The following is a 26,207-nucleotide window of genomic DNA, read 5'->3' on the forward strand; positions in this document are numbered from 1 at the left end:
AAGAGATAGGAGGTATCTTCATCAACAAAACAATAAGAGAGTCCACTGCATGGGAGAACATATTTGCCAATGTTGCATCCAATAAGGGTGTAATCTCCAAAATGTATAGGGAATTCATACAACTTAACAAAAGGAAGATAAACAATCCAATCAAAAAATGGGCAAAGGACCTAAATAGATACTTTTTGAAAGTGGACATACAGAAGTCCAAGAGGCATATGAAAAAATGCTTAAAGTCACTAATTATCTGAGAGATGCAAATCAAAATAACAATGAGGTACCATCTCACATCTGTCAGAATGGCTATCATCAACAAATCAACAAACAACAAGTGCTGGCAAGGATGTGGAGAAAAAGGAACCTTCGTGCACTGCTGGGGGGAATGCAAACTGGTGCAGCCACTGTGGAAAACAGTATGGAGTTTCCTCAAAAAGTTAAAAATGAAACTCTCATTTGATCCAGTAATCCCACTTCTAGGAATATATTCCTAGAAATCAGAAACACCAATCAGAAAGGATATATGCACCCCTATGTTCATAGCAGCACAATTTACAACAGCTAAGATTTGAAAAAAGCCTAAGTGCCCATCAGCAGATGAGTGGGTTAAAAAAAACTGTGGTACATCTACACAATGAAATGCTATGCTGCTATAAAAAGGAAGGAACTCCTACCATTTGCAACAGCATGGATGGACCTGGAGAGCATTATGCTAAGCGAAATAAGTCAGTTGAAGAAAGATAAATATCACATGATCTTACTCATTTGTGGAATATAATGAACAACATAAACTGATGAACCAAAATAGATCCAGAGACAGAGAAGCATCAAACAGACCATCAAACCTCAGAGGGAAGGCAGGGGAAGGGAGGGTGGTGGTGGTGAGGAATAAGAGATCAAGCAAAGGACTTGTATGCATGCATATAAGCATAACCAATGGACATAGAGAGTAGGGGGGTGTTCTGGGGAGTGGAAGCTGGTGGGGAGAGGTCAATGGGGTTAAAAGGAGACATATATAATACATTAAACAATAAAGAATTTAAAAATAATAATAATAATAATAAAGAAAACAAAGAATTAGCAGGTATCTTACTGCATTGGATCCACTATATCTTTGAGATTCCCAAGTTTTAGAAAATTATAAAACAAACAAAACAAACCCCTCAAGTTTTTTGATCAAATTCAACTTTTGTTCTCAGGAGAAAAAAAACTTCAGAAAAAATCCCTATAGAATAAGAAGCTGATTGGATACTTAATAGATCTTAACAAAAATTATTTTAATGAATAAGTGTAAATGAATCACAAACACATGGACTAAATTTCCCTCAAAAATCATATAAGTTTAAAATGGAAGGAACAATGCCTTTTGGGAAAACATATTATGGTTTCTACCACAAACCAAACATTTATATAATAGCTTGAGCTGTTTCCCAATCTGAAAATACATCTGGATTCATCCAACTCTATGAAGTTGTTTTTTTCCCCCCTGTGAATGAATAAGCACTTTAGAATCACTTAGAACAATTCAATGTGGAAAATCTCTTATTTTCTCATTAGAAAAAATCCTCAGGTTCTCGGGTATACTAAACACCTTCGATATTTCTAGTATATAAATTAGTAAACATTAGTTAAAATATATGCATAATAGAAAATGCCTGTTCATATAAGAAGGACAATATAATGACATCTAGGCAAGCACCCTACCAGAGACAGAGATCAACCTTTAAAGGACATGAATAGGCATATTCCACTCTAAAACATTTGGCAGTGAAAAATTCATACTGAAAACAATTGAGGGTAATTTGATAAACTACCAGATTTCAGAGTTTGGACAATCTTGTTTGAATTTGAAATAAGTGTAAATGCTGAGCATGTATACCAACTTTAGTAAAAAGTAGTTCTGGTGGGCTTAGATTATGAAATACCAAAGATTGTCAGAAAAAAAAAAGAAATCTGCCCTAAATAAATTTGCCACCATTCTTTTGAAAACTAAACTAAAGTCCACCTTTCACTCCATGCTTCAGCTTCCTAGAGTTCCTAGAGAAAGGCTTATACCTTTACAAGTCTCTAGTTCATCTCCTACTGAAATTCCCTCTTGGGGTAGACTTGGTAAACCTTTCACCCTGAGCATTCAACTTCCTTTGGGATAATGTCAAGAAGGGAAGATAAAGTCATCTGTTCTCACTCATTCAAACATTATGGGTCCATTTTCATGAAGTATTTGCTTTTGTTTTTCTTCCTTTTTCAAAATAGTTTTTGGCCATTTCTATGTTTATTCCCAGAGATGTTGTACTTTGAGATGGAATAATAGAAGATGTAATCATTATATATAGGCACATAGATCTCCCAATCTACTACAATTCTAGGAAGGCAGGTAACCATTTCTTATTATCTCATTGCCCATCCTATTGTGCCCATGGTATGAAGATAATAAAAGGCTTTTGATGTAACTTCAAATCAGCAAGCCATAGTAAAATAATTAAATGTTTTATTGTGATAAACATATGCAGGGAAGAAGACAAATGCATCACTTTCTCTGTCCCATAGCGCCTTCTTCCCTTCCTTTTCTCCCTTGCCCTTCAACTTCAAAGTTAGAAATTGGCTTGCCTATACTGTGCCTTCCTATAAATCTCTAAACTTTTTTGTTGTTGTTTTTAATCCTCACTCGAGGATAATTTTCCATTGATTTTTAGAGAGAGTAGAAGGGAGGGGGAGAGACACAGAGAGAGAAACATCAATGGGAGAGAGACACATGGATTGGTTGCCTCCCACAGGCTCCCCAACCTGGCCAGAGGTATGCCTTGACCAGAATTGAACCTGGGACCCTTCAGTCCATATGCCTTGACCAGAATTGAACCCGGGACCCTTCAGTCCATGGGCCCAATGCTCTATTCATTGAGCCAAACTGGCTAGGGCTAAATCTCTAAATTTTATAGATAAATCCATTCATATATCCATAAGAACTTTAGGTCTGGACTGCCACTTTAATTTTACTCTCATTTGTTAAGCACGGAGTTGGAAATACCCATTTTAATTAAGGAGTTGGAAATATCCATGGAGAAACTTGAAGTTAATCCTACTAAAAATGCCATTTAGTAGGGTTTTATTCAAAAGATCTACATATTTGTCAGATTAAATACTATACTTTAGGTCATTTTTACTACTACTTAGATGTTAACCCACAAACCAGAAACAAGTCTAATTTCTGTATAGAAAAAAGTAAATTTAATTTCATAATGGAAAACCTATTTTCTCAGCAATTCTAATGTTGCTAAAGTGTAAACCATAAATGGCATGGTGTTTGAAACTAAACTTTGTAATTCTGCTTCAAAAAAAAAGAGCTAAATTTCAGAAATTATAAAGTATGGGAAGAAAAAAATCAATAGTGTGTAAAGCTAGGCTATACCCTTGGCAGTTTCATGCTAAAAATTTAGCAATTGCCAGTGGAAATTGATTCCACTGTACATAAACCAAAACAAAGCTTCAACACAAATGTTTTTAGTTGACTGTGCACATATTTGTATGTCTGCCTAACTTGGCTAACAGACACCATAGACTTACTCTCCCGGTGCATATATGCGAAGAACTTGGGTGACAAATAATGGTTGCCATCTTTCAACAATTTTATTTTAAGACAATGTAAAAGTTAAACCTTAATCCTAACCAATCTTATTACTCTAATTATAGTAGCATGTTTTAGGTGAAAAAATTATGTCAACAGGTTAATTAGTTAGTTAGGGAATTTTCCATGGGAGAACCTCAAGGGAAAAAAGGAAAATATTGGTTAAAATTAATCATTTTAAGACCAAAATTCTGATAAAGTTGTACACATCAATTAAACATCCATCTTTTTTCACTTTATTAATTCACTATTAGAATTCAAAGCAGCATGTCAAATAGTTGTACTTATAGGTATTAGATCAAAGCAAAATATAACATAGGGAAATGCAAACTAAAATGTACTTCAAAGGAAAAACTAACATAGACATTTGATCTGTATGATAGGTGGCAAAGTAGCTAATGGATATGTACCCATTTCACCTCATTTTAATTATTATTAGAAGAACTCATGCAAAAAAATCTCTAATTTTATTTTCTTAATCTAGCTTTTATACTGGAGGATTACTTAAAATGATAATTACAAATGTTTTACTTGAGTAGTTTGAGTGGTTTCTTACCAATACTTTGAGAAATTAGCCTTGGTCTTTAAAGAATCTAATATAGATATAATTTAAAACATTGCAAACAACATCCTTCTTCATACTTTGTCTCTCCTATCCCTTTCTTTTCTTCACTTGTTTCTAATTCAGTTATTTCTTGGTCTATTTGCCCTACCCAATCATTTTGTCCATACTCTCTCATCATTCCTCTAATTTTATTTCCTTTATTTTATAAATCAATATCTTCTCAGCAACCTGTATCTAAAATCATACCAGAGCTCCCTGGACTTGGGACTTGGAAAAATCAAAGCCATAACATTCTGCAATCAGACCAGAGCCTCATCTAGAGACTGCAAATTAAATAAATGCTTAAAACTTGACTGAGCCCTGAGACCAGAAATTTTAACTTCCAAATGAAGTAGAAATAGCAACAAGTAATTGAATCTGAAGACTTCTCTGAAAATTTTAGAGGCAGGATTTGGGCTAATGAATGTGACAATGATGTTCCCTGTAGAGACAAATAAAACTAGTTCATCATTCAAGTTTACAAAGTTCCTCCTCAATGTTGTTCTTGAAAAGTTTACACACATACATACACACACACAAATATGGAAATACACACTAAACATTAAAACTACCATTAGAAACTTGGAATTAAATTCTCTCCAGATGCTTATACCAGTGTCCGACTTCCTGAATAAGCCTCTCCTTAGGGTTGGGTACACAGCTACCTGCTCCATACACACTAGATTCCAAGACAAAAAGTGTCTTCCCAGGGTTTACAACCCAGATGTAATCTGCCCTGCTGATTTCTCCTGGGACATACTAATTTCATCCAGGCATCTGAGAGCTAAGCAAAGCCTGTATAAGGCTTGAAAGACAGCAAATCTCTTCCATAACACACCTGCCTTTCTTTTTCTAAATATAACAATTTTTTATTATCTAAGGCAATAAGTTATTTTCCTATAGTTATACACTTTCAACTAATTTGCAACTTCTTTCAGACATTATAAAACATGGACATTAACTGAGCTTTGTTTTGTGTTAGCAATTTTTTTTAAATATGAAGTTCTACTGTACTGTAGGGACCTATAATTAGAAATGTCACCATATGTTAGCACCCAAACTACTTATGAACTTATCTGTTCAGTTAAAATGTCAGCTATGAAGATGCCATGCAAAGAATCACGTTCATTTCTATGTTTCTAACACTCATGCAAGTGGGAGAAATAAAATTTTTCAAGTAAGTCTATTATTCCTCATTACCAATTTATTATGACAATGAGGAGCATAAAGAAACTTATCCAATTACTGATGCCTAATTCTGAAGCTGTGCTGGATCTAGGTTCCTTTAATAGTTCTCAAAATAGTATGTGCATTTCTTTTTAAAGAAATCCTCACCTGAGTACATTTTTCCATTGATTTTTAGAGAGTGAAAGGGAGGGGAGAGACAGAAAGAGAGCAACATCGATGTGAGAGAGACACATTTCACATTGATTGGTTGCCTCTTGCATGTGCCCTGACCACGGCAGGGGATCAAGCCTGCAACTAAGGTAGATGCCTTTGACCAGAATCAAACCCAGGACCCTTCAGTCCACAGGCTAACTCTCTATCCACTGAGCCAAACCAGCTAGGGCTGTATGACTTTCTTAAAAAAAAATCGATCCTGGATTTTAGTTTCTTTATGGCCTCTAGATGATATTAAGATACTTTAAACCAGGTGAAATTCAGCAGTCTATCACATCAGAAAATCCTTCCCATCAACTCAAACACTGGCTAGATTTAAAGTATCATCATAGCTATTGGTTAAAAAGAGAAATTCTTATTATTGAACAACTTCTTCATTTAAAATATCTGTTGGCCACAGAACGTTTAAGTAGACTGTTATTGCTTTCTCCATCCTAATGGTGATAAATTAGTTAGAGCTCTCATTAAAATGCGGTTACTGAAACTATAACATTTGACAGTTGTACTAGATTCTAAATTAGAGGCATATAATCCTATCTTACTCTTCAATGAGAAGAGTTAAAATTATGCTTTGTTAGTGGTAATCCAATAAAAATATGTAATGTTACAGTTGTGTGTGATGCTAAAACCATGAGTTAGTCCCTCTGCTATGACAAAAATCAACTAAGAAAAGAGGCACAGTCCTATTAGTGTCCACACAAACTGCCCTTTCTAAAGGCTCATGGAAGTAAGGAGGTTAAAATATATTAATTATTAATAAATATCCATATTCATAGGTTATTTGGACTAATAATTGTGAACTTATTATTATTTTAATTTTCATGTTCAAGTAAATCTTAAGAAATCTTTCTTTGTCTACTTATATGCAAATCATGAATTAGCTAAAGTAATTAATTTTTAACATACAAATGTTACTATATAAAACTCTCTAAAATATTTGTAGATAATGTGCAAATTTGTAACATAACAAGATATTGGATAATTATATCTATTGATAAGGCATATTTATATTAATTGAATTCCAATCTATACATATAAAAGGCTAATATGCAGAGTGTCCCCTCAGGAGTTTGACTGGGAGACCTGGAGTTCGCTCGCTCACTATGACGTGCACTGACCAGCAGGCGGTGGCACAGAACATGGCGGGCGACCAGCAGCAGTGGTGGGGTGCTAAGGGCTAATCCAATTCCAATCTATACATATAAAAGGATAATATGCAAAGTGTACCCTCGGGATTTCGACTGGGAGACCCAGAGTTCGCTCACTCACTATAACGTGCACTGACCAGCAGGCAGTGGCACAGAATATGGCGGGCGACCAGCAGCAGTGGTGGGGTGCTAAGGGAGCGAGGGAAGGAGGAGGAGGCAGGGAGGCAGGGAGATGGGAAACTTGATTGACCCTGATCACCAGCCAGGCCTAGGGACCCTACCCATGCACTAATTTCATACACTGGGTCTTTAGTTTTATAATATTTAATGAACAATATTTATGAGCAAGGAGATAAGTAGTTAAGAGGACTGAGGTGTCTTCATAATAATCTATGAGACTCTGAATGTCTTGGTTCTCTTACTTTGGAAAAGGCCAGAGTAAATCAGTTAGATGCTGTGTTGAACAAGTGCAAATCAGAAGAAGAATAGATTTGCCTTCACCCTCAATATCACGAATAATATCCTGCATTTTGATAACAAAATAAGAGGCAAACTTAAGTTTGTGGTAAATATTACATCTATATCAGTTCAAAAAACATACATCTCATAGGACTGTACTTTTTAAATCAAGAATATTTGAGAGAACTTAGTGACTTTATACATGTAAAGCACGTAGAAAAAGTCTTGGGTTGGCACAAAGTAAGATCTCAATAAATGTTAGCTGTGTTTATTATAATAACAGGGCAAATACTACAAAATCATTTTAGCTATAGCAATTCAAATTTGTAATAAAGGCCAGAATGGCACCATGGAACTAAGAACCTAAGAAAAATGTCCACAAATATTGTTGGAACATTTTTAATACACATCACTCCCCCAGGAGCCTAACTTAATAAAGAAGGGGGCAATAGTATGGCTCTTAACTCTGTCAAAGTCTATTATAAGACATTACTTTCATATCAGACACGACAGTTCACCAGTGTATAAAAACTTATCCCCAAAGGACAGCAGTCTGATAGTGTAGTGAAAAAGAACGCATGCCCTGTCGACCTTCTGCTATAAAACAATTCAGCATGGGTCAGAGAGAAGAAATAGAATTTTCATGCAAACTTTATGAAGTGAACTATCTTGAACCAATGGAAATTTCTCCATTTCATTTCAGGAATCACATCATAATAGCAGCACTTTAAGAATTCTCATTAACACCCATAGCTTGTATCCTCTTGTTAAAGCAGTCATTGGTGTATTATTTATGAGGCTTTGATGTCATCAAAAAATGCCCTCCAAAAAAAATGCCCTCCAATAGAGCTGGTTGACCTTGAGGTAAAAAGCTAAAACAAAAATGTTAGGGAGAAAGTCCCCAGAGCTCAATTCATCAATACAATTTCTTTGACTTCAAGTTCAGAGATGGTGGCCAAAGAAAAGACACAGTTATGTTAGCACCTTTTAAATAAAGGATTCCTATTTGACTCTGGACCTAAATTTTTACTCTTGAGATGGTTCAAAGAACCTTTGCTATCATTTTCAACCTAACAGATTACATTCTAAACCTTAAAAGTAAAAACACAAAAATCCAAACATTCTAGTCCTCCTCACTAAGGCAAAAAAAGAGAGTACATGGTAAAGTGGAAAAGTGTAGAAAGCATAAAGTAATATTTTTTAATACCTAATATCTGCAGAAACCATGACAGGCACACACAAATGTTACCATGTGAAACTCTCTAAAACAATTTCTTAAAGATATAATTACACTTATCTTAGAAATTAGCAAACTGAGCCTCAAAGTGATTAGGTAACAAGGATAATTTCACAGAGTAAGTTTGTGGCATAAGTACTGGGTTGAAAAAACACACAAAACTGTCTACTTCTACTTGTTCTACCAAGCAGCTATATCATTGAAAACCAAATTATTCCTCTGGGCCTATATCATCACATTTAAAATGAGGAGGTTTGGCAAACAGACTCTAGGGTGGCCCCATGATCAAGTCCTTGTGTAACGCGTTCTTTTGGAGCATGGACAAGATCCGAGAATGACATTTAACCAAGAGCATACAGCAACGGTGACAAGAGATACATGATTACATTTCATGAGAATATAACCCTGTCTTTGAGGAGACTTTCTTGATGGTGTAGAGCAAGCATGTCAAACTCGAGGCCTGCTGGCTGCACACAGCCCACAACGAATATTTTTGTGGCCCAGCCAATATAACAGTATGTAAGAAACATTTTAATAAAAATTTTGTAACTTAATTTTTACAGTATCCTGTTATACATAATTATTAATAACGAACTACAACGTTTGCTAATGACTGATTACTAGAATCATGTTGCATCCATTTCCCTTACGCGCCTTACGCGCAGGTGCACCATTTCTTGCCACTAATACTAGCAGCGAATATTTTAGCAGCCAATTCCACGTCATTAGTCTTGGACTGACTTGTTTGGTGTGCACAACAGGAAATATTTCACTTTTGGAGAACAAGAAAAATAGGTCTATTTGCATTACACTTATTAATTTGTGCAGTTATTCAGTATCTGGTAAGTTAATGTTCAAGAAAAAATATTAATTTTTATTAAAATGTTCTATTATTTTATGTTAATGATTACTCATTTATTTCAGCCCTTTGTATTCAGCATGTCTCTATCAAAATAAACCTACATTTCTATGAAAATTGAAGCTTTTGTTTTTTTGCAGCCCACATAAACTTAAACCTTGTTTATTTGGCCTGTGTTAGCCTTTGAGTTTGACATGCTTGGTGTAGAGGGAGCAGGCTGAGATGTGAACTGCCACATAGAAAAAACCCTACAAGAAAGAGCTGAGAGCAGCTTCTGGCCAACAGTTGGCAAAAAAATGTTGAGAACCTTGGTAGCCTGCAAGAAACTGAATGCTCCCCACACCACGTGAGCTTGGATTGGATTTGTTCCCAGACAGCCCCAGATGTGAACCCAGCCTTGGCTGCCCCTTGGTTATTTATAGCTTTGCTGAGGACCTCATCAAGCCATGTCCACATGCAGTCTGAAAATCCTAATACTGCTGGCTTTAAAAATAAGGAAATGTATTATCTCCCATAACAAAATGTGCAGATATTGGGCAAATTTCAGGACAGTTGGTTAAGCAGCTCAATAGCAAAGACTCTGCATCTGTCCCAACTCTCTACCCTCAGTTCAACTCCCCCAGTGTGTACAAAAGCTGCAGCAATTCCAGCCTTCACATCCAGACATAGGAATACTGAGGAGCAAAGAATGAACTGCCTCTTCCTTACATCTCTTTTAAGAGTAAACCTTTCCTGCCCAGCCAGTGTGGCTCAGTGGTTGAGCATTAACCTATGAACCAGGAGATCATGGTTTGATTCCCAGTCAGGGCACATGCCAGGGTTGCAGGCTCGGTCCCCAGTGTGGGGCGTGCAGGAGGCAGCTGATCAATGATTCTCTCTCATCATTGATGTTTCTACCTCTCTCTCCCTCTCCCTTCCTCTCTGAAATCAATAAAAAAAATCTATCTATCTATCAGTAGATAGATAGATGATAGATAGATAGATAGATAGATAGATAGATAGATAGATAGATAGATGATAGATAGATAGAAAAATTTTTTAAAGAGTAAACCTTTCCTAAAACTATTCACAGAAGAAACCCCTCACATCATTTCAATAAGAACTGGGTTACATGCCCTCCTTCAAACCAATTACTTGCCAAGGGAATTGGGCCAGACAGCGTGATTTATTTATACCAATCAGGGGTTAGTTACCCTTAGTGTTGGGGAGAAAGGCCCATATGTCACTGAGTAATAGTGGGGGCCTGGACACCCCAACATCACTAGGGCTTGCTAGTCAGAAGGAAGAAATAAAAAGTGATTGAGGGTGGGCCATAGTAGGGCATGGCACAATAACAAAGTCCCCTTTGGCATTAACATTTTTATGATCCTATGAATAATCCAGGTGGAAAACTATTTGTTCAACTGGTGTTTTTCATACCTGTCTAGTAGACATGATAGTCTGCACTCAGTATATACACTGTGAATGAGACAAAACAGTCACTTTCTTCAGAGTGTACAGTTTAGTGGGGGAGATATGACAGGACATTTTAGTGCCAGCAGGGGGTAAGTACAGAATACTGTGAGAGCACTTACCCCTATGGGATGATTTCCTAAAGGAAGTCCAAGTGCCTGTCTTGAAGCTTCTTATTGATGACTTTGGTGGTACTGGGGAGAGGAGTGTGCCGTGTGTGCTCAGGCCTTTCATACCTTCCAGGAAATGAGATGTAAATATGGGCTACTAGAATGTCTTCGTATGACTGACACCCTAGAACTGCTCTGTCCAATACACAAGCCAGTAGTATATGTGACTATTTAAATTTAACCATAAATTAATTAAAATTAAAATCAAATAAAAGCAAAATTGTAGTTTTTCAGTTGCACTACTCATATTTCAAGTGCTCAGTAGGCATATGTAGCTAGCGGTTACCACATGGCAGTGAGGATCTAGAACAGTTCCATCACCATAGGAAGTCGCATCAAACAACGCTGTCCAAGAGCTTTGAGAAAGCCCTAAAAACTTCAAAACTTACAAGCATAGTATTTCCACTTAGTGTCTCACACTTCTACTCTAGCAGTTACTACATTATGCTGTAATTGCCAATATTTTTCAGTTTCCCCCAGTGATTTCTCAAACTCAGTTACAGTTGCCATTATGGATTTTTGTCCTCCTTATATATGAGACCTCTAGTCTCCATCAAGGCTCTTCTACCACATAAAAGAAAGCTGGCAGGGTGCAATAGGTTTCCGTCGGCATTCAAAGGACAAATGGGAAGAGTTGAGGTGACCATGTGACAGAACAACCCAAGGATACAAATAGGGAAGGAATAACCCTGAGCCTTTGGGCAGATTTCTCTTATAGATACCTGTTTGGCAACTTCACAGGTTAGTCATATGTAAGGGCAGTTGGAGGGTTAATGGTGGCTCCCCTCTAACTAAGACCCTAGTTGGTGAAGGAAGGTCATCTTCAGGCTGCTCCGCTCCTCACTTCAAATGTGGAAGGAAAAACTTGACTTACACACATCCCGACAATGTTAACAAAGTCATAGGTCATAGGGAGAGAAAGGATGTAATTGTTGCCTCTTATCTAAATCAGGTCTTCAGACATACAGTCAAAGACAATTAGTTCCCTACCACTTGAGTCCATAGCTTGAGGACTCAAGTGGTAGGGAACTAATGGCTTGTTTGATAATATCTCCATTCAGTTTAATTAATGTTTTCTAGGAGATACCATGAGTGTGGTTACTTCTTTTAGCATTTGGGAAGTTGTAAAGAGATATTATCATGTTCTCTCATCATCTCTTTTTGTGACCCAGAAGAGGGCATATTAGAATTTTAAAATCCTATACATTTGTTTTCAAAGCGCCTGAGCACAAAATAATGCTGCCAGTTCAAATGCAGAGAAGTGAGGAAGATTAAAAAGTGACAACACTTGCCCTAGCTGGTTTGGCTCAGTGGAGCGTTGGCCTGCAAACTGAAAGGTCCCGGGTTCAATTCTGGTCAAGAGCACATGCCTGGATTGCGGGCTGGATCCCCAGTGGGGGACATGCAGGAAGCTGCCAATCAATGATTCTCTCTCATCATTGATGTTTCTTTTTCTCTCTCCCTCTCCCTTCCCTCTAAAATCAATAAAAAATATATTTAAAAATAAATAAATGAAAATAATAAATAAAAAGTGACAACACTTTTTGGTCAGAGAAGGCAGCATCTTAACAAACAAAGGCAGATGACAACTGTTAAGTGAGTTATAAAAATATATGCAGGAAATGGGTAAAAGGACAAGGGAGCCGTGCTGTGGAAAGTGGGATGTCAGACACAGTGAATAAGCCTCATGGAAGTTTCCAGCACATGCACATCTGCTAGGCTTCCGGCCTGGAAGAGTCAAAGAGACAGTGAAAATCTCTCAAAGAAGGAGAGAGAAAAAGAAAATAATGAATGAGCAGATTATAGAAAGGCAGAGAGAGTAAAAGGTCCTATTAACCACTCCACTTGCCACAATATCAGGGGTTTACATTAATATCTAATGCAGAGATGTCAAAACAAAAGTATAAATTGTAATAGAAAATGAATCCCTTGTTTCTTTTTATTAATTTTACTAGAGGCCCAGTGCATGAATTCGTGCACCTTAAAAGGAACTGTGGGTTGTGAGGCTGCAGTAGACACAGGAGTGGGTCTCAGCCCATCCTCTGCACCCCCGCCCAGCTGCTCCCACTGCGGCCCCCAGTTCCCTGTCTGCTGGCAGCCCTGCTCCTGCCACGGCCCTCCTACATGCTGATGGTGCCAACCCTGCTCACATCTACTGATGGCACGGAGCAATTGGGGCTGGCGCCAGCAGCAGGTGCAAGCGGAGGCTGCTGCCCCAATCACCCTCAGGAGCAGGGGGAGGTGGAGAAGCCCTCAGGTGCAATCAGGGCCGGTAGCCACCACTCGCACCCGCTGATGGTGCTGAGTGATCAGAACCGGCGCCAGGCACCGGCAGCAGGTGCGAATGGGACCATGGTGCACAGGAGCAAAGAATTTTCAGTAACCCTCAGAGGCTTACCCCAATGATAGTGACCGGCACCCTATCTTGGTCTGGCAGCCCCGCTCACCTGCTACAACCATCCTGCCACTGCCAATGCCCGCCATGTCCCACACACGCCCCCTGGTGGTCAGTGCATGTCATAGCAACCAGTTGTTCGGTTGTTCCACTGTTCAGTCTATTTGCATATTAGCCTTTTATGATATAGGATTATACTTGTTGGTGACCAGAATTAAAACCAGGTGGAGAAAATCACCAATACATTGTGGCTCATGTTGGCATATTTTACACTCAGTGGCTCATGTGGCCCATATAATCTGGAAAACAACTCAGGCTGCAGGACGCTGGAAAGGTGATCTAGCAGGTCATGAATTCCCTTGTTTGTGAAAAGCTCTGCCCCAGGCAGCTTTACACCTCTCTTTGCATTTTCTCCTCTTTCAGTGAACTTGGCTAACCCCTGTCCTATCATGAAAAACATATCTTTACTAGAATTATAAAAAGTTTAGCAATAAATTGAAATAACAACAATGACAGCAATAGATGCTGCCAGGGCACATATTCAAAAACTATAATCATCTGAAGCTAGGAGGAGCCAAAGGGTGTGTTTATTTTGGCTCACATTCCAGCGGCAGGCTACCTGGAGTCACCAGCTACATTTCTGTCAACAGAAAGAAACTATTATAACAAAACCCATGTTGATCAGGAAGTGTGACCGCAGTGAGGGATGCGGAGGAAGTGCTGTTTTTATAATGCATTCTGAAAACGTGTCCTGAGCCCATCAGTGACAATAGGAAAATTCCCACTCCCTCTATACACTCACCTGCAAACCCCAGAGAGGGCAGAAGTCAGGTAAGTCTGCCTGTAGCACATAACTTCTTGTGCACATGTTGATATCCACAAAGCTCTTTCAGTGTTTGAGAATGATCAGCACTCCTTTCTTGTCACTTTAGTTTTCTTTCTTATGTTTCAAGTCCTTTATTGCTGACTTATGTTTGCCCTTTTTAATTCTTGCATTGGATGGGCCCTGGATTTGAACTACATGTGTAATGGCCCATATGTGTTCATATACTAATAAAGCTAATATGGAAATACAACCCAAAGAAGCAGGTTTCCCTGAACTCTGCCTACCTTCCGTCTGCTTCTGGAACATTCCCTGACAACAGAGCTTCAGGCCTCATGCCACCTGCCTCCTTCACTGCTTCCCACACCACACTGTTTAGGTGAAGCCCAAGGGCAAGACTAAAATAATGGGTTGTACTTGGTCTCAGGATCACCCTGACATAAAGTGTCACATCCACACAGGGTCAACCTGACATAAGCTGAGCAGAGTCATTTAACAACTTATACCAGCATGTCAAGAGCTTTAGATGTGTTCTCAATTTTCATCCTTCAACAACTCTATGTTGTCAGTTATTTTCTTCTCTTTTACAGATGTGGAAACTGAGGCTCACAGACTCTACGTAACTTGCACAAGTTTACCAGTGAATATTTGACAGAGGCAGCATCTTGGTCTTTGGAACACATTCTGGCAGTGTGGACACTCATGTTCTTTAAATCAGAGCTTCTCACACTTTACTGCGCATATGAATCATCGGAGGGTTTTGTTAAAACGCAGACTCTTTCCGTAAATCTGGGGTAGGGCCCAAGAATTTTCATTTGTTACATTCTCCAGGTGGTGGCTGAGTGGCACTGGCCACACACTTTGGATACCAAAGCTTTAAAGATTAGGCCTAAGGCTGTGTAACCTGTGGGTGAGAAATTTCCACTAATTATTTGGGAAGCTTTTGTACAAGGCTATGGATGGAGGGCCTACTTTAACCTCCCTGGGAAAGTGTGTCTCTCCCAGCAGTCCCAGTGCAGGGGGCTGCCAAGGGCTGATGCTGCTTTTTAGTCATCTTGCTAATGGGGTAGGATACCTAAAAGCTAGGAAAATTCCTTGGCAAGTGGAATGGGGAAACAGACAGATAGCTGAATAAACTGGTTGAGCAATTTATACCCAAATACAGATGTTCATCTCCCTAGAGATAACATCTAGGCTTCAGGTGTATTTAGTCTCCAGGCCCAGAAAAGCAGCAAAACCAGGTTGGTGACACCAGGGTCAACTGCAATAACTAATTAACCACCTGCCCTGGCACTGACCAATCAGTGGAAACTACAACCTTGAAAGGGAACACCTGGCAAAACTGGTAAATATTCTATTGAGATCTCCCCTTAACTCCCAGCCTTTAAAAACCATCAAAACGAAGGACCCAGCACACTCTCTCCCTCCAGGGAGTGCACCATGCCTTTCCCTCCTCCCTCTTCTTCCCCCACAGGCATGCTTCTCCTAAAATCTAAGGGACCCCCACGAGACTTGCAACCAGGGAAGCAATGGGCAATGGCAGCTCATCCTGGGCTAACCCCTGAACCTCTCTTCAAGGCCCACTTTTCTCTCAGTGGTTCTCAACCTTCTGGCCCTTTAAATACAGTTCCTCATGTTGTGACCCAACCATAAAATTATTTTAGTTGCTACTTCATAACTGTAATGTTGCTACTGTTATGAATCATAATGTAAATATCTGATAAGCAGGATGGTCTTAGGCGACCCCTGTGAAAGGGTCGTTTGACCGCCAAAGGGGTCACGACCCACAGGTTGAGAACTGCTTTCTCAGTGAGCCAAAGCAGCCTCACCTAGGCTCATTTCTTCCCTATAATACTTTTAGAGAACCAAAGCCCTTTTGCTTCTTCTATCCTAGGTTCTTCCTTGTTTCACTGTCCCCAGCTTTAATAAACATACTCTCAAAACTACCTGGACTCATATTGTGAAATCTTTCCTACACGAAGTCAAGAACCCACTCACTATCAGCTGGCCCTAGGCAGACCCGCTCAGGGCCAGGTCCCCTTTCTGGTAACAATATCAAAACTCAGTCCTAAGATAAGGACTTGGACAGGTAGAGGTCTTTCTTCTGTCATGTCTCTGTCTAGTATGAGGTTTATTACCCAGAGAAGGATCCAAAATGAAAAATTTTGAATCATTGAAATAACACTGATTGTTGTAATATCAAAGTCAGTAGACAGTTACCTACAAGAAGAAACATAACTATTGAACTGGTTTCTTTGAAAAGAACCAATAAGTGAACCATAGTCACATTCACTTCTCTAACAGTAAAATATAGCATTTGAAAGCAAGAGTTCTTGGGTCAGATTCCTCTGAATTGGATCTCATGCTCACCATTAATTAACTGGTCAACTTTGAAGAAATTAATTAACTCTCAATGTTTCAGTTTCCTTGTCTATAAATGGGAACAATAAAATTATTTGCCTCAAGAGTTGTAAGAATAAATGATATGTAAGTTACCTAAGACATGCTAGCATTTTAGCTATTTCAACAGATGCCAAGTGTATCAAAACATCAGATATCCAAATTAAAAAAAATGAAATGATAATTACACTTACATTATTTTAACTGGATATTTTAACATATGTTATTGTTATGAAGATAAGGTTTATTCTCCTTGCACTGAATGAATTCCTCACTTTGGTCTAAGAATGTTAAAATCTGAATGGCCAGCTCAGACAAAGAGACTAATTTGATGTCAAATGCTACTTTCACTATTCCTGAGAACTAGGGCCATTCCCAACAAACTAGAATTTCTCTTCTAGTTGAAGCAGTATGGAGACAAAGCAACATCCTTGCTGTAAGGACAGGGCCAACTTCTTAACTATATAAAAACCAATAGCATCAATAAGCCACCAGTGTTCAAATACCTTGCCTACAACCTTTTAAGTAACATAAATAGTTTCATCTTACCTGTCTTTTCCTGTTCTCTCATCATGACCCATCTTCATTTCCCATATTTAGCATATTGTTAGGTGCTTTTGAGAAGAATACCATAAAGACAGTCATGTGCATGTGGTACCAAGAACAGCCTTGAAAATGCAAGTGTTGATTTTCTTCATGGAAATCTAAAATGCCAAATAGATGCAAAAACATATCCATTTGCCCGTTTGTTTTTTTCCCCAAAGCAGGAAACACTAAGAAAAATGTATGTGGTTACTACAGAAAAATGTTTGCTATAAGAGAAATCTCTAAGCTCAAAAAAGGCAAGATAAAAAGAATTTATTGTTATGCTGCCCAACATTTCTATATGAGATTACTACAGTGATGAAAGATGTTGTCATAATGCATGCAGCCAAATAGGCTGATCTCAAGTACTGTGGGAGTTTTTTCATTCTTTCTTCTTAAACACAAACTTGTCAGTCTCGAAGCCTCAAGGGATGTACAAAATGTAATTAACAAGGTTTATAATAAGGAATGAGCCAAACCAATAGACAGAGACAAATTGTAAAAAGCCAGCCAGCCTTCAAAGTCTTTCCCAAAAACACTTCTTTTGCGCACATTTCTTAGTTTACAATGAAGACAATGTTGCCATTTCTATGTCCTAACTTCAGTTGACATTTTCTGTGAGGCTTAAAGTTGGCATGGAAACTAATTTATTACAGGGAAATGACATGTATACCTATTGGTTCTTCAACAGGTGCCTCTGCATGAGTGTCACTGCATTTGTCTAGGGCCTGTGCTGGCCTTTCCCAACCCTGCATTGAGCATGGGACTGGTCCAGCAAGCAAGAGGGGGAACAATGCTTCCTCCATCTCCATTTGATTTATGACCTTGTGGCCAAAGCTGCCAACTGGCATGTGTCTAATGGCTGTCAGCAGTGAGTGTGATGTCTGTGTGATGCCAGTTGGAAGTTGGCATTAAGTGCCAGGGTATTTCCTTGCAACTAGGTCAATAAAGTTTGCTCACAACCAATGTTACTTTAATTTGAATCATTTCATCAGTTAATAAAGCATTCCAGTGTATAAGAATTTAATATCTCAAAAGGTTTACATTTATACATTCGTAAATTTTTATCTCCTACTTCTGAAGGCAAACAGAAAATAGAAATAGAAAAGTCAAATGATTCCACTCGGGTGAGGCACAGAAAATATTCTTCCTTTTGCTCAGTGCTCACTAGATTGTCATGGGTTTTCAGTTTCAAGCTCAATTTAACTGAGCCTTTTGGGTTGTGAGTTTCATTTACTCAGGGCCAAATAAAACATCCTCATGGCAAAAACAAAGTCAGAAAAGAAAAAATATCCCAGCATGATGGAAGTCTACTGAAAGATTTCTGAACATTAATAAATCTCTAATAAAACAATGTCTTCATGCAACATGTGAATATAAATCATTAGGTTGATTAGAATGGAAACTAGGTTTCTAAAGATTTTTGGCCTAAAAACCTTTTATCAAAACTATAATAGGACCCCCTCCACATTACAATTATTAACCCTTCTCCATTCTCATTTTCCTCTAAGTCCCTTCATATCACTCATCTCTGAACATCTGCTAGCCCCTAAACAATGCCAGTCTCAGACACAAATTATTAATTCCTAATACATTATCTGGGAGCAGGGGCACTTACCAATCTGAACTCTTTCAAAATAAAAATTACTAAGGTAGCCCTAGGAAGAGGAATGAATAGAATGAGAGTATAATCAACCCATAACGACTCACAAAGGTTCAGTTCAGGAGATTAAAATCCAAACTGCAGGTGACTGAAGGCAAAGAAGCAAACACAATGAGCCCAGTTCTTTGCTACCTGTTTACACAAAGCTCTCATTGACTTTACTGAAGGGCTCAAAAGAGGGCCCGAGGTGTAATGTGTTTGCTGGTATGGCTGGTATGCACTCACTGCCCTTTCCTAAGCACATAGTCAAACACATTCAAGTGTTTGCGACATGGTCCTCTCCATGTTGACCTGAAGTTTAGGTGAACAAGGAATCTAAAAGCATTTTGAGAACAAAGAGTAAGCTCTTAATGGTAAGCAATTTATCCCGATTCTGGATAAGCAACTTGTGATTCCTCTGAAGTCTTCTGTCAATCACCTATGTTCCCTACCATCTATGCCCGGCCCCCACCCCCTGCCCACTCCATTCAACCAAAACAATGAGACAGCTGGGTAAGAAGCAGAGAATTTTCTAAAGTTCAAATGCACCACGTGTGTGGATCAAAAAGGTCCTAGAGCTTGGGCAACAGTCCATATCTTGCCAGGTTTAATTGGCTAATAGGGACTTGATTGTTTCCAGCTTTCAATGCACTACATAAAATACACAATACTCCCTTCAGGTACAAGACTAAAAGTCCACAGAGTAAAAAGTAACCTGGAAGCTGAAAATGAGTTTCAATGAAGAGAGAAACCAACTTTACTGTGAAGGACAAAAAAAAATGTATGAATAATAAAAACACTTGATCTCTAATCCACATACAGTTAAATTTAGGAAAGTCAAATGAAGGAAGACAAAAACTGGTAAGGACAAAAGAATAGAAGGAAGTGATTTTCAGAAGGCTAATGGAAATTCTAAAAGAAGATTCTGGCTTTTCATAGTGTTTTTATTTATTAATAGTTTTATATTTAATGTTAGAAAAGTCTAACTACCAAATCTTATAAGATGTGTTATCTCAACCCTGTGAAGCGCAAAGTGTACAGACAATGTAGATGTCTACATTTTTCATTTGTTAACCAACTGCACTTTCATTCTTGACCTGTTAAACATAGACATATCCCTTTTCATTTTATTTAGCTGTCAGAATCATTTAATAAGACATTATCTATTTTATGACGTTTTCAGCAGAAAATATTCAGCAAAGCTTAAAAATTACAAAGTGATTATGCAAATCAAGAAAAGGAATTTATGGGGGAAGAGGCAACAATGATTAAAATTTCAAAACTATACACTTTCTGAATTTATCATTTATTGCAATATCTATAAAAAGATTTTGAAACATCTTCAATCTAGGTTGAGAATAATATCAGTGATTAACCTTGAGATTGTAGATTTTTTGCAGAGTTCTCTTACAGTGAGGCTTCCAGACAACCTAGGTTCTATTTTAGCCCATGCTAGAACACTCACAGCCAACTGTGGCTGAGACCAGCAGGATGACAAATCAGTGATTCTCAGAGTGCGGTCACCTGACCAGCAACATTAGCATCACCTGGGAACTTATTACAAATGTAAATTTTCACACACATCCTTCCCCTCTCCCCACTGATTGAGGGACAAGTGTTTTAGCCCAACCATCTGTGTTTACCAAACCTTGTAAGTGATTTGATGCACACTCAAGTTTGAAAGCCCTTGTTTTAAGCAGGGAATTAGGAAACTCCGCAAGCTAAGGAACATAAACAAAGCAAAATGAAAAATAAAAATACATGGATGAAGAAAGATGGAGAGAAAAAATGTTAATTATAAAGCACACTATAAAAGGTAGAGAATAGAAAGAGACCATACTTTATGAAAAAAGAACAGAAACCCAAATTCCTTATTTCCACTTCCGTGACCTCAACAAAAATGAGGTAATTTAACCAGTTTTGTAGAAATAAGACTTTGTTATTTTCTTATAGACAGGATAATACATTTTTTTCAGTTAACACTATCTGAATAACATTAAAGCTTCAAATTGCTATGACCAGAGATTTTATTTTTAAATCAATTGCTGTGAACAAGACCATTTCTGTTATTGGATTCTGTCTATGAACCAAATTGTTTAAAATAATGTATTAGAAAAAAATATATATTTATTTATATTTTCAGTCTTACTAGAATCTTCAGTCTGGTAAGGTAGATTAAGACTAGTCTGAAGAGACCTAGGTTTTCCCTAACACTATATAGCGTTAAAAGTGGTAGAAAGTTTTTCTCCAGGCTTGTTTTTGTTTGTGTGTTTTTATTTTTGTTTTTTTGAGGAGGACAATATACATAGTAAAAGCAGAGATGAGTGCTGAAAATCTAACACTCAAAAGCCATCCTGTCAATACAACTCTGCCACCAGAACAACTTGGTCTCATTGTAAACAGTGGCAGTTACCTTTCACTCACAGATCCAGGAGCCCCCAATAATGCATTAAGCCTCATCACTGGATTCAGTTCCTGAATCATGTGTTGCCCAGCAATCCCCTCAGTCTTAATTCAATAGATAATTAATTCATAGACCACTTACCTGCTGAATTCAATTATTCTATGGACTGTTACACAGAGATATAGGAATGAGACATTATGACCAAGGCACAGCTAGGTCTCCTCTTCTGATAAAGCAAAAAGTTCACACCATTGAGTATTTCTTTACCTTCATCTCACAAGAGAGGGAACCACTTCTGATCCCTGGGCTTTGGGTGAAGCCTGGCACAATTTTTTATTTGTTTTTTGTTAATCCTCACCTGAAGATATTTTTCCATTGATTTTTAGAGAGTTGGGAAGAGACAGAGAGAGAGAGAGAGAGAGAGAAACTTCCACGTGAGAGAGACACATCAATTGGTTGCCTCCTGCATGCACCCCGACCAGGGCTGGGGTTCAAGCCTGTAACCAAGGTACATGTCCTTGACCAGAATTGAACCATCTTTATGTAGTGCTGAACTTGATTTTCTATTTTGTTAAGGATTTTAGTAGCCATGATCATGAGATAAACTGGTCTACAACTTTCTTATAATGTATTTGTCTTTATCAGGATAATGCTGGCCTACTAAAATAAATTAGAAAGTATTGTGGGGTTTTTTTGTCAGTGTTCTAGAGGAGTTTATATAGTAATGATATTATATTTTCTTTAAATTTTTGGTTATTTAACCATTAAAGCCAACTGCATCTGGAGTTTCTCTTTGTGAAAAGAATTTTAGTTATAAAACCAACGCTATAAATCTATTCATGTTATCTTTTTTAAAGGTAAACTTTGTATCTGTTTTCTCTTTCAAGGAATTTGTCTATTTCATTGCACTTGTCACAATTGACAGTCTTGTTTATAACATTTCCTTATATTTTTATCTTTTGTAGGATCTTTACTTGTATTTTCACCTTTATTTCTGACATTGGTAATTTCTGTTTTTTTTTCTTTCTAGATTAGTCTATCTACACTTTTACTAATTTTATTAATCTCTATAAAAAAACAGATTTTAACTTCTTTAAATTTTTTGTTTGTTCATAGTCTATTTCATTGATTCCTGTACTTCAATTTATTTCTTTCTTACTTCTTACTTTTGCGTAATTACATACTTTTTCCCTTAAGGTGGAAGCTTAAATCATTCATTTAGTGGTTCTCAACCTTCTGACCCTTTAAATACAGTTCCTCATGTTGTGACCCAACCATGAAATTATTTTCGTTGCTACTTCATAGCTGTAATGTTGCTACTGTTATGAATCGTAATGTAAATATCTGATATGCAGGATGGTCTTAGGCAACCCCTGTGAAAGGGCCGTTCGACCGCCAAAGGGGTCAGGACCCACAGGTTGAGAAACGCTGACCATTTGCTTTCCTTATATAACCATTTAATACTATAAATTTCATCCCAATCACTACTCTACTTCATTTCTCAAATTATAACATGTTGTGTTTTTGTTTTCATCTAGTTAAATGATTCTGTGATTGTTTTCATTGACCGGGGGGTATGTATAATAATATTATTAACTTTCAAACTTTGGAGAATTTTCCAGATATCTTTCTGTTTTGGGTTTTTTATCTAATTCTGAATGATCAGAGGACATGGTTTGTATTACTTTACTGTTTTTAATATTTTGAATGTTTTAAATGATCAGAATATGATGAATGAATGTTCTATGTGTGCTTTAAAAGTATGCGTATTTTACTATTGTTCTGTGGAATATATATGAAATCAATTGGATCAATCTGGTTAATATTGTTGTTCAGCTATTTTATATTCTTACTAAATTTTTCTATTATTCTATCAATTACTAGAAGAAGATTATTGACATTTGCAACTTTAAATTTTAATTGGTTTCTTCTTTTGTTTCTGTCAGCTATTTTTTAAATGTATTTTGAAACTGCATACATATTTAGGATTGTTATATCTCCTTGATGAGATTCAGTCATCCTTAGGAAATGACTTTTTATCACTGGTAAATTTTCCTGTTATAAAATCTACTAGAAGCCCAATGCACAAAAATCTGTGCACTCCAGGGGGTCCCTCAGCCCGGCCTGTGCCCTCTCGCAGTCTGGGATCCTATGGGGGATGACCACCTGCTGGCTTAGGCCCGATCCCCGGGGGATAGGGCCCAAGCTGGCAGTCAGACATCCCTCTGGCAGCCCCGGAGCCCTCGGGGGATGTCCACTTGCCAGCAGGGAGCAGGCCTAAGCTGCAGTCGGACATCCTTAGTGCTGCTGAGGAGCTGGGAGAGGCTCCCACCACCACCGCTCTGTTGGAAACTGTCAGCCTGGCTTCTGGCTGAGCAGAGCTCCCCCTGTGGGAGCGCACTGACCACCAGGGGGCAGCTCCTGCATTGAGCATCTGCCCCATGGTAGTCAGTGTGTGTCATAGTGACCAGTCATTCCCAGTTGTTCTGCTGGTATGGTCAGTTTGCATATTACCCTTTTTATTATATAGGATAGAGGCCTGGTGCACAGGTGGAGGCCGGCTGGTTTGCCCTGAAGGGTGTCCCGGATCAGGGTGGGGGTCCTGCTGGGGTGCCTGGCCAGCCAGGGTGAGGGGTTGATGGCTGTTTTCAGGCTGGCCAGGCCTCCCAGTGGGAACCATCACCCCATGAGGGTGTGGCCAGCCTAGGCGAGGGACTGATGGCTGTTTGCAGGTGGGCCACGGCCCCCAGCCACCCAAGCTCCCAGTGTAGGCTGGCTGGAACCAGGTATCTGGGATTTATTTATCTTCTATAATTGAAACTTTGTTGCCTTGAGTGGAGGCCACAGCCAGCCAGGGCAGGCGGGAAGCTTGGCTTCCTCCATCGCCAGGGCAACCAAGCCTCCTGCTTGCTCCAGCTCTGTGGCTGCCGGCCGCCATCTTGGTTGGGTTAATTTGCATATAGTTGCTCTGATTAGCTGGTGAGCGTGGCTTGGGCATAGTGGCGGTGCGATCAATTTGCATGTTTCTCTTTTATTAGATTGGATTTTGTCTGATATTAACATAGTCATTCAGATTGTTTCTGATTAGTGTTTGAATGACCTTCTTTGCTCATCATTTTACTTTTAACCCATCTATATTTATATTTAAGGTGGGTTTCTAGTGGACTGAATATAGTAGGAATTTTCTTGCATTTTTCTTTTCTAAACGGGACAATCTTTGTCATTTAAATGGCATTTTTAAATTATTTTAAGTAATTAAAATTCATATGGTGGAATGTAAATCTATCATATTGCTATTTGTCCCATATATTTGTTGTTTCCTTATTCTGTATTGTTTTGAATTAATTTAACTTATTTATTATTATTCTATTTTACCTCATCTATTAACTTTTTAAATTTATCCCTTTATTTAATTTTGAGTGATTGCTTTAAGTATTTAAAATTCACATCATTACCTTATCATAATCTATCATGAAATATTATATCACCAGTATACAGTTTAAGAGCCTTGTCACAATACACTCTATTCCAGTCCTGCAATTCTTTACGTTATAGATCCCATAACTATTATCACTTTTGCTCTAGACAATATTTTATAAGAAAAATTGCAAATGAGAAAAATATTTTCATACTTACCCACATATGTACCATAATTGATTTTCTTCATTTATTTGTGAAGATCTTAATTTCTATTTAGTGTCATTTTCCTTCTACTTTAAGAACTTCCTTCAGCATTTCTTGTAATACAGGTCTGAAAAAGTCATTATTTATACATATTTGCACTGGGTATATAGAGAATGCCATAAAAATGTCACTTTATGTTTTGGGGAGTATTGCATAGTTTCTGATAGAAGTCTGATGTAATTTTTATGTTACTTTCCTCTTTACATAAATAACATGGTATAATTTTTTGCATAAATAATATAGCCTATGATTTTTCCTTTTGGTATTTAAGTTAATTATGGGCTAGCTTGATCCACTTGTTATATGGATTTAAATTCCTTTGGGGCATGCCTAGAGTAGTTTCACTTTTTCTCTAATTAAGCCCCACTTCTAAGTTATGCATTTTCTAGGATATCTACTGAATACCCAGGGTCTCTTCACTCTGGCTTGAGTTAGAGGGAACAAAAAATTCTCAGTCCTATGTGAGCTCTGGGAATTTTTGTCTTACAGCCTCAAGTAATAGTTAATTCCTTGGAAAGTGGTCTTATCTGGTCATGTGTAGTTTCACCCAATGCACTTGCAAACTATATTCAACCAATCTCAAGGGGACCCCTATGTACATTTCAGTCACTCTTTCTCTGTTTAACTCTCTCCTCCCAGCACTATGCCTCACAGCTCCTAGACTCCTTGACATTCTGAACTCTACTATCTCAACTCTGCAAGACTGTTACATTCTGTCTGAGTTTTCTCTTCCTGGGTTGCAGTCCAGAAATTTTCTCAAGGCAGAAAGTGCTTACTTCATTTGCATTCAGAAAAAATATTGATATGTGCTGGCAAAGATAAATTATTTCTTAATCACAATAAATAATATGCACAGAGTTTAATGGCCTCAATGGGATGTTGGCGGGGCGGGGGGGGGGGGGGGGAAAGGGGGGGGGGATGGGGATTCCTGTGAGAATTCTGCCATCATATTGGAAACTCTCAGATGAATATATAAAATTTGGTTTCTTAGTTTTCTGATAAATTAGATTCACAACTAAGCTTTACTTGCTTCAGTCATCAGACTGTGGAATGAAAATAAAACATTAATAAGGCATTTTTTCCTGAAGTATGTAGAGCACAGAGTATTAACCTTCTTTCACAGATGGGGAAACTGTGGTACAGAGAGTTTAAAGACTTGTCAAAAGTCACACAGCCAATAAATTGTTGGATTCAGGAACAATCTCAGTTAACTTTTATCTAAAGGTTTAAAATGCTGTCTGTCATCCATATGCATAAAGTTTCTCAGAATGTTATTTTGCAGGAAAGCTTCCTTTTCATTCAAAAACTAATAATTATGATTTTTA

Source organism: Myotis brandtii, unplaced genomic scaffold (assembly GCF_000412655.1).
Source record: "Myotis brandtii unplaced genomic scaffold, ASM41265v1 scaffold311, whole genome shotgun sequence".
Classification (NCBI taxonomy): domain Eukaryota; kingdom Metazoa; phylum Chordata; class Mammalia; order Chiroptera; family Vespertilionidae; genus Myotis; species Myotis brandtii.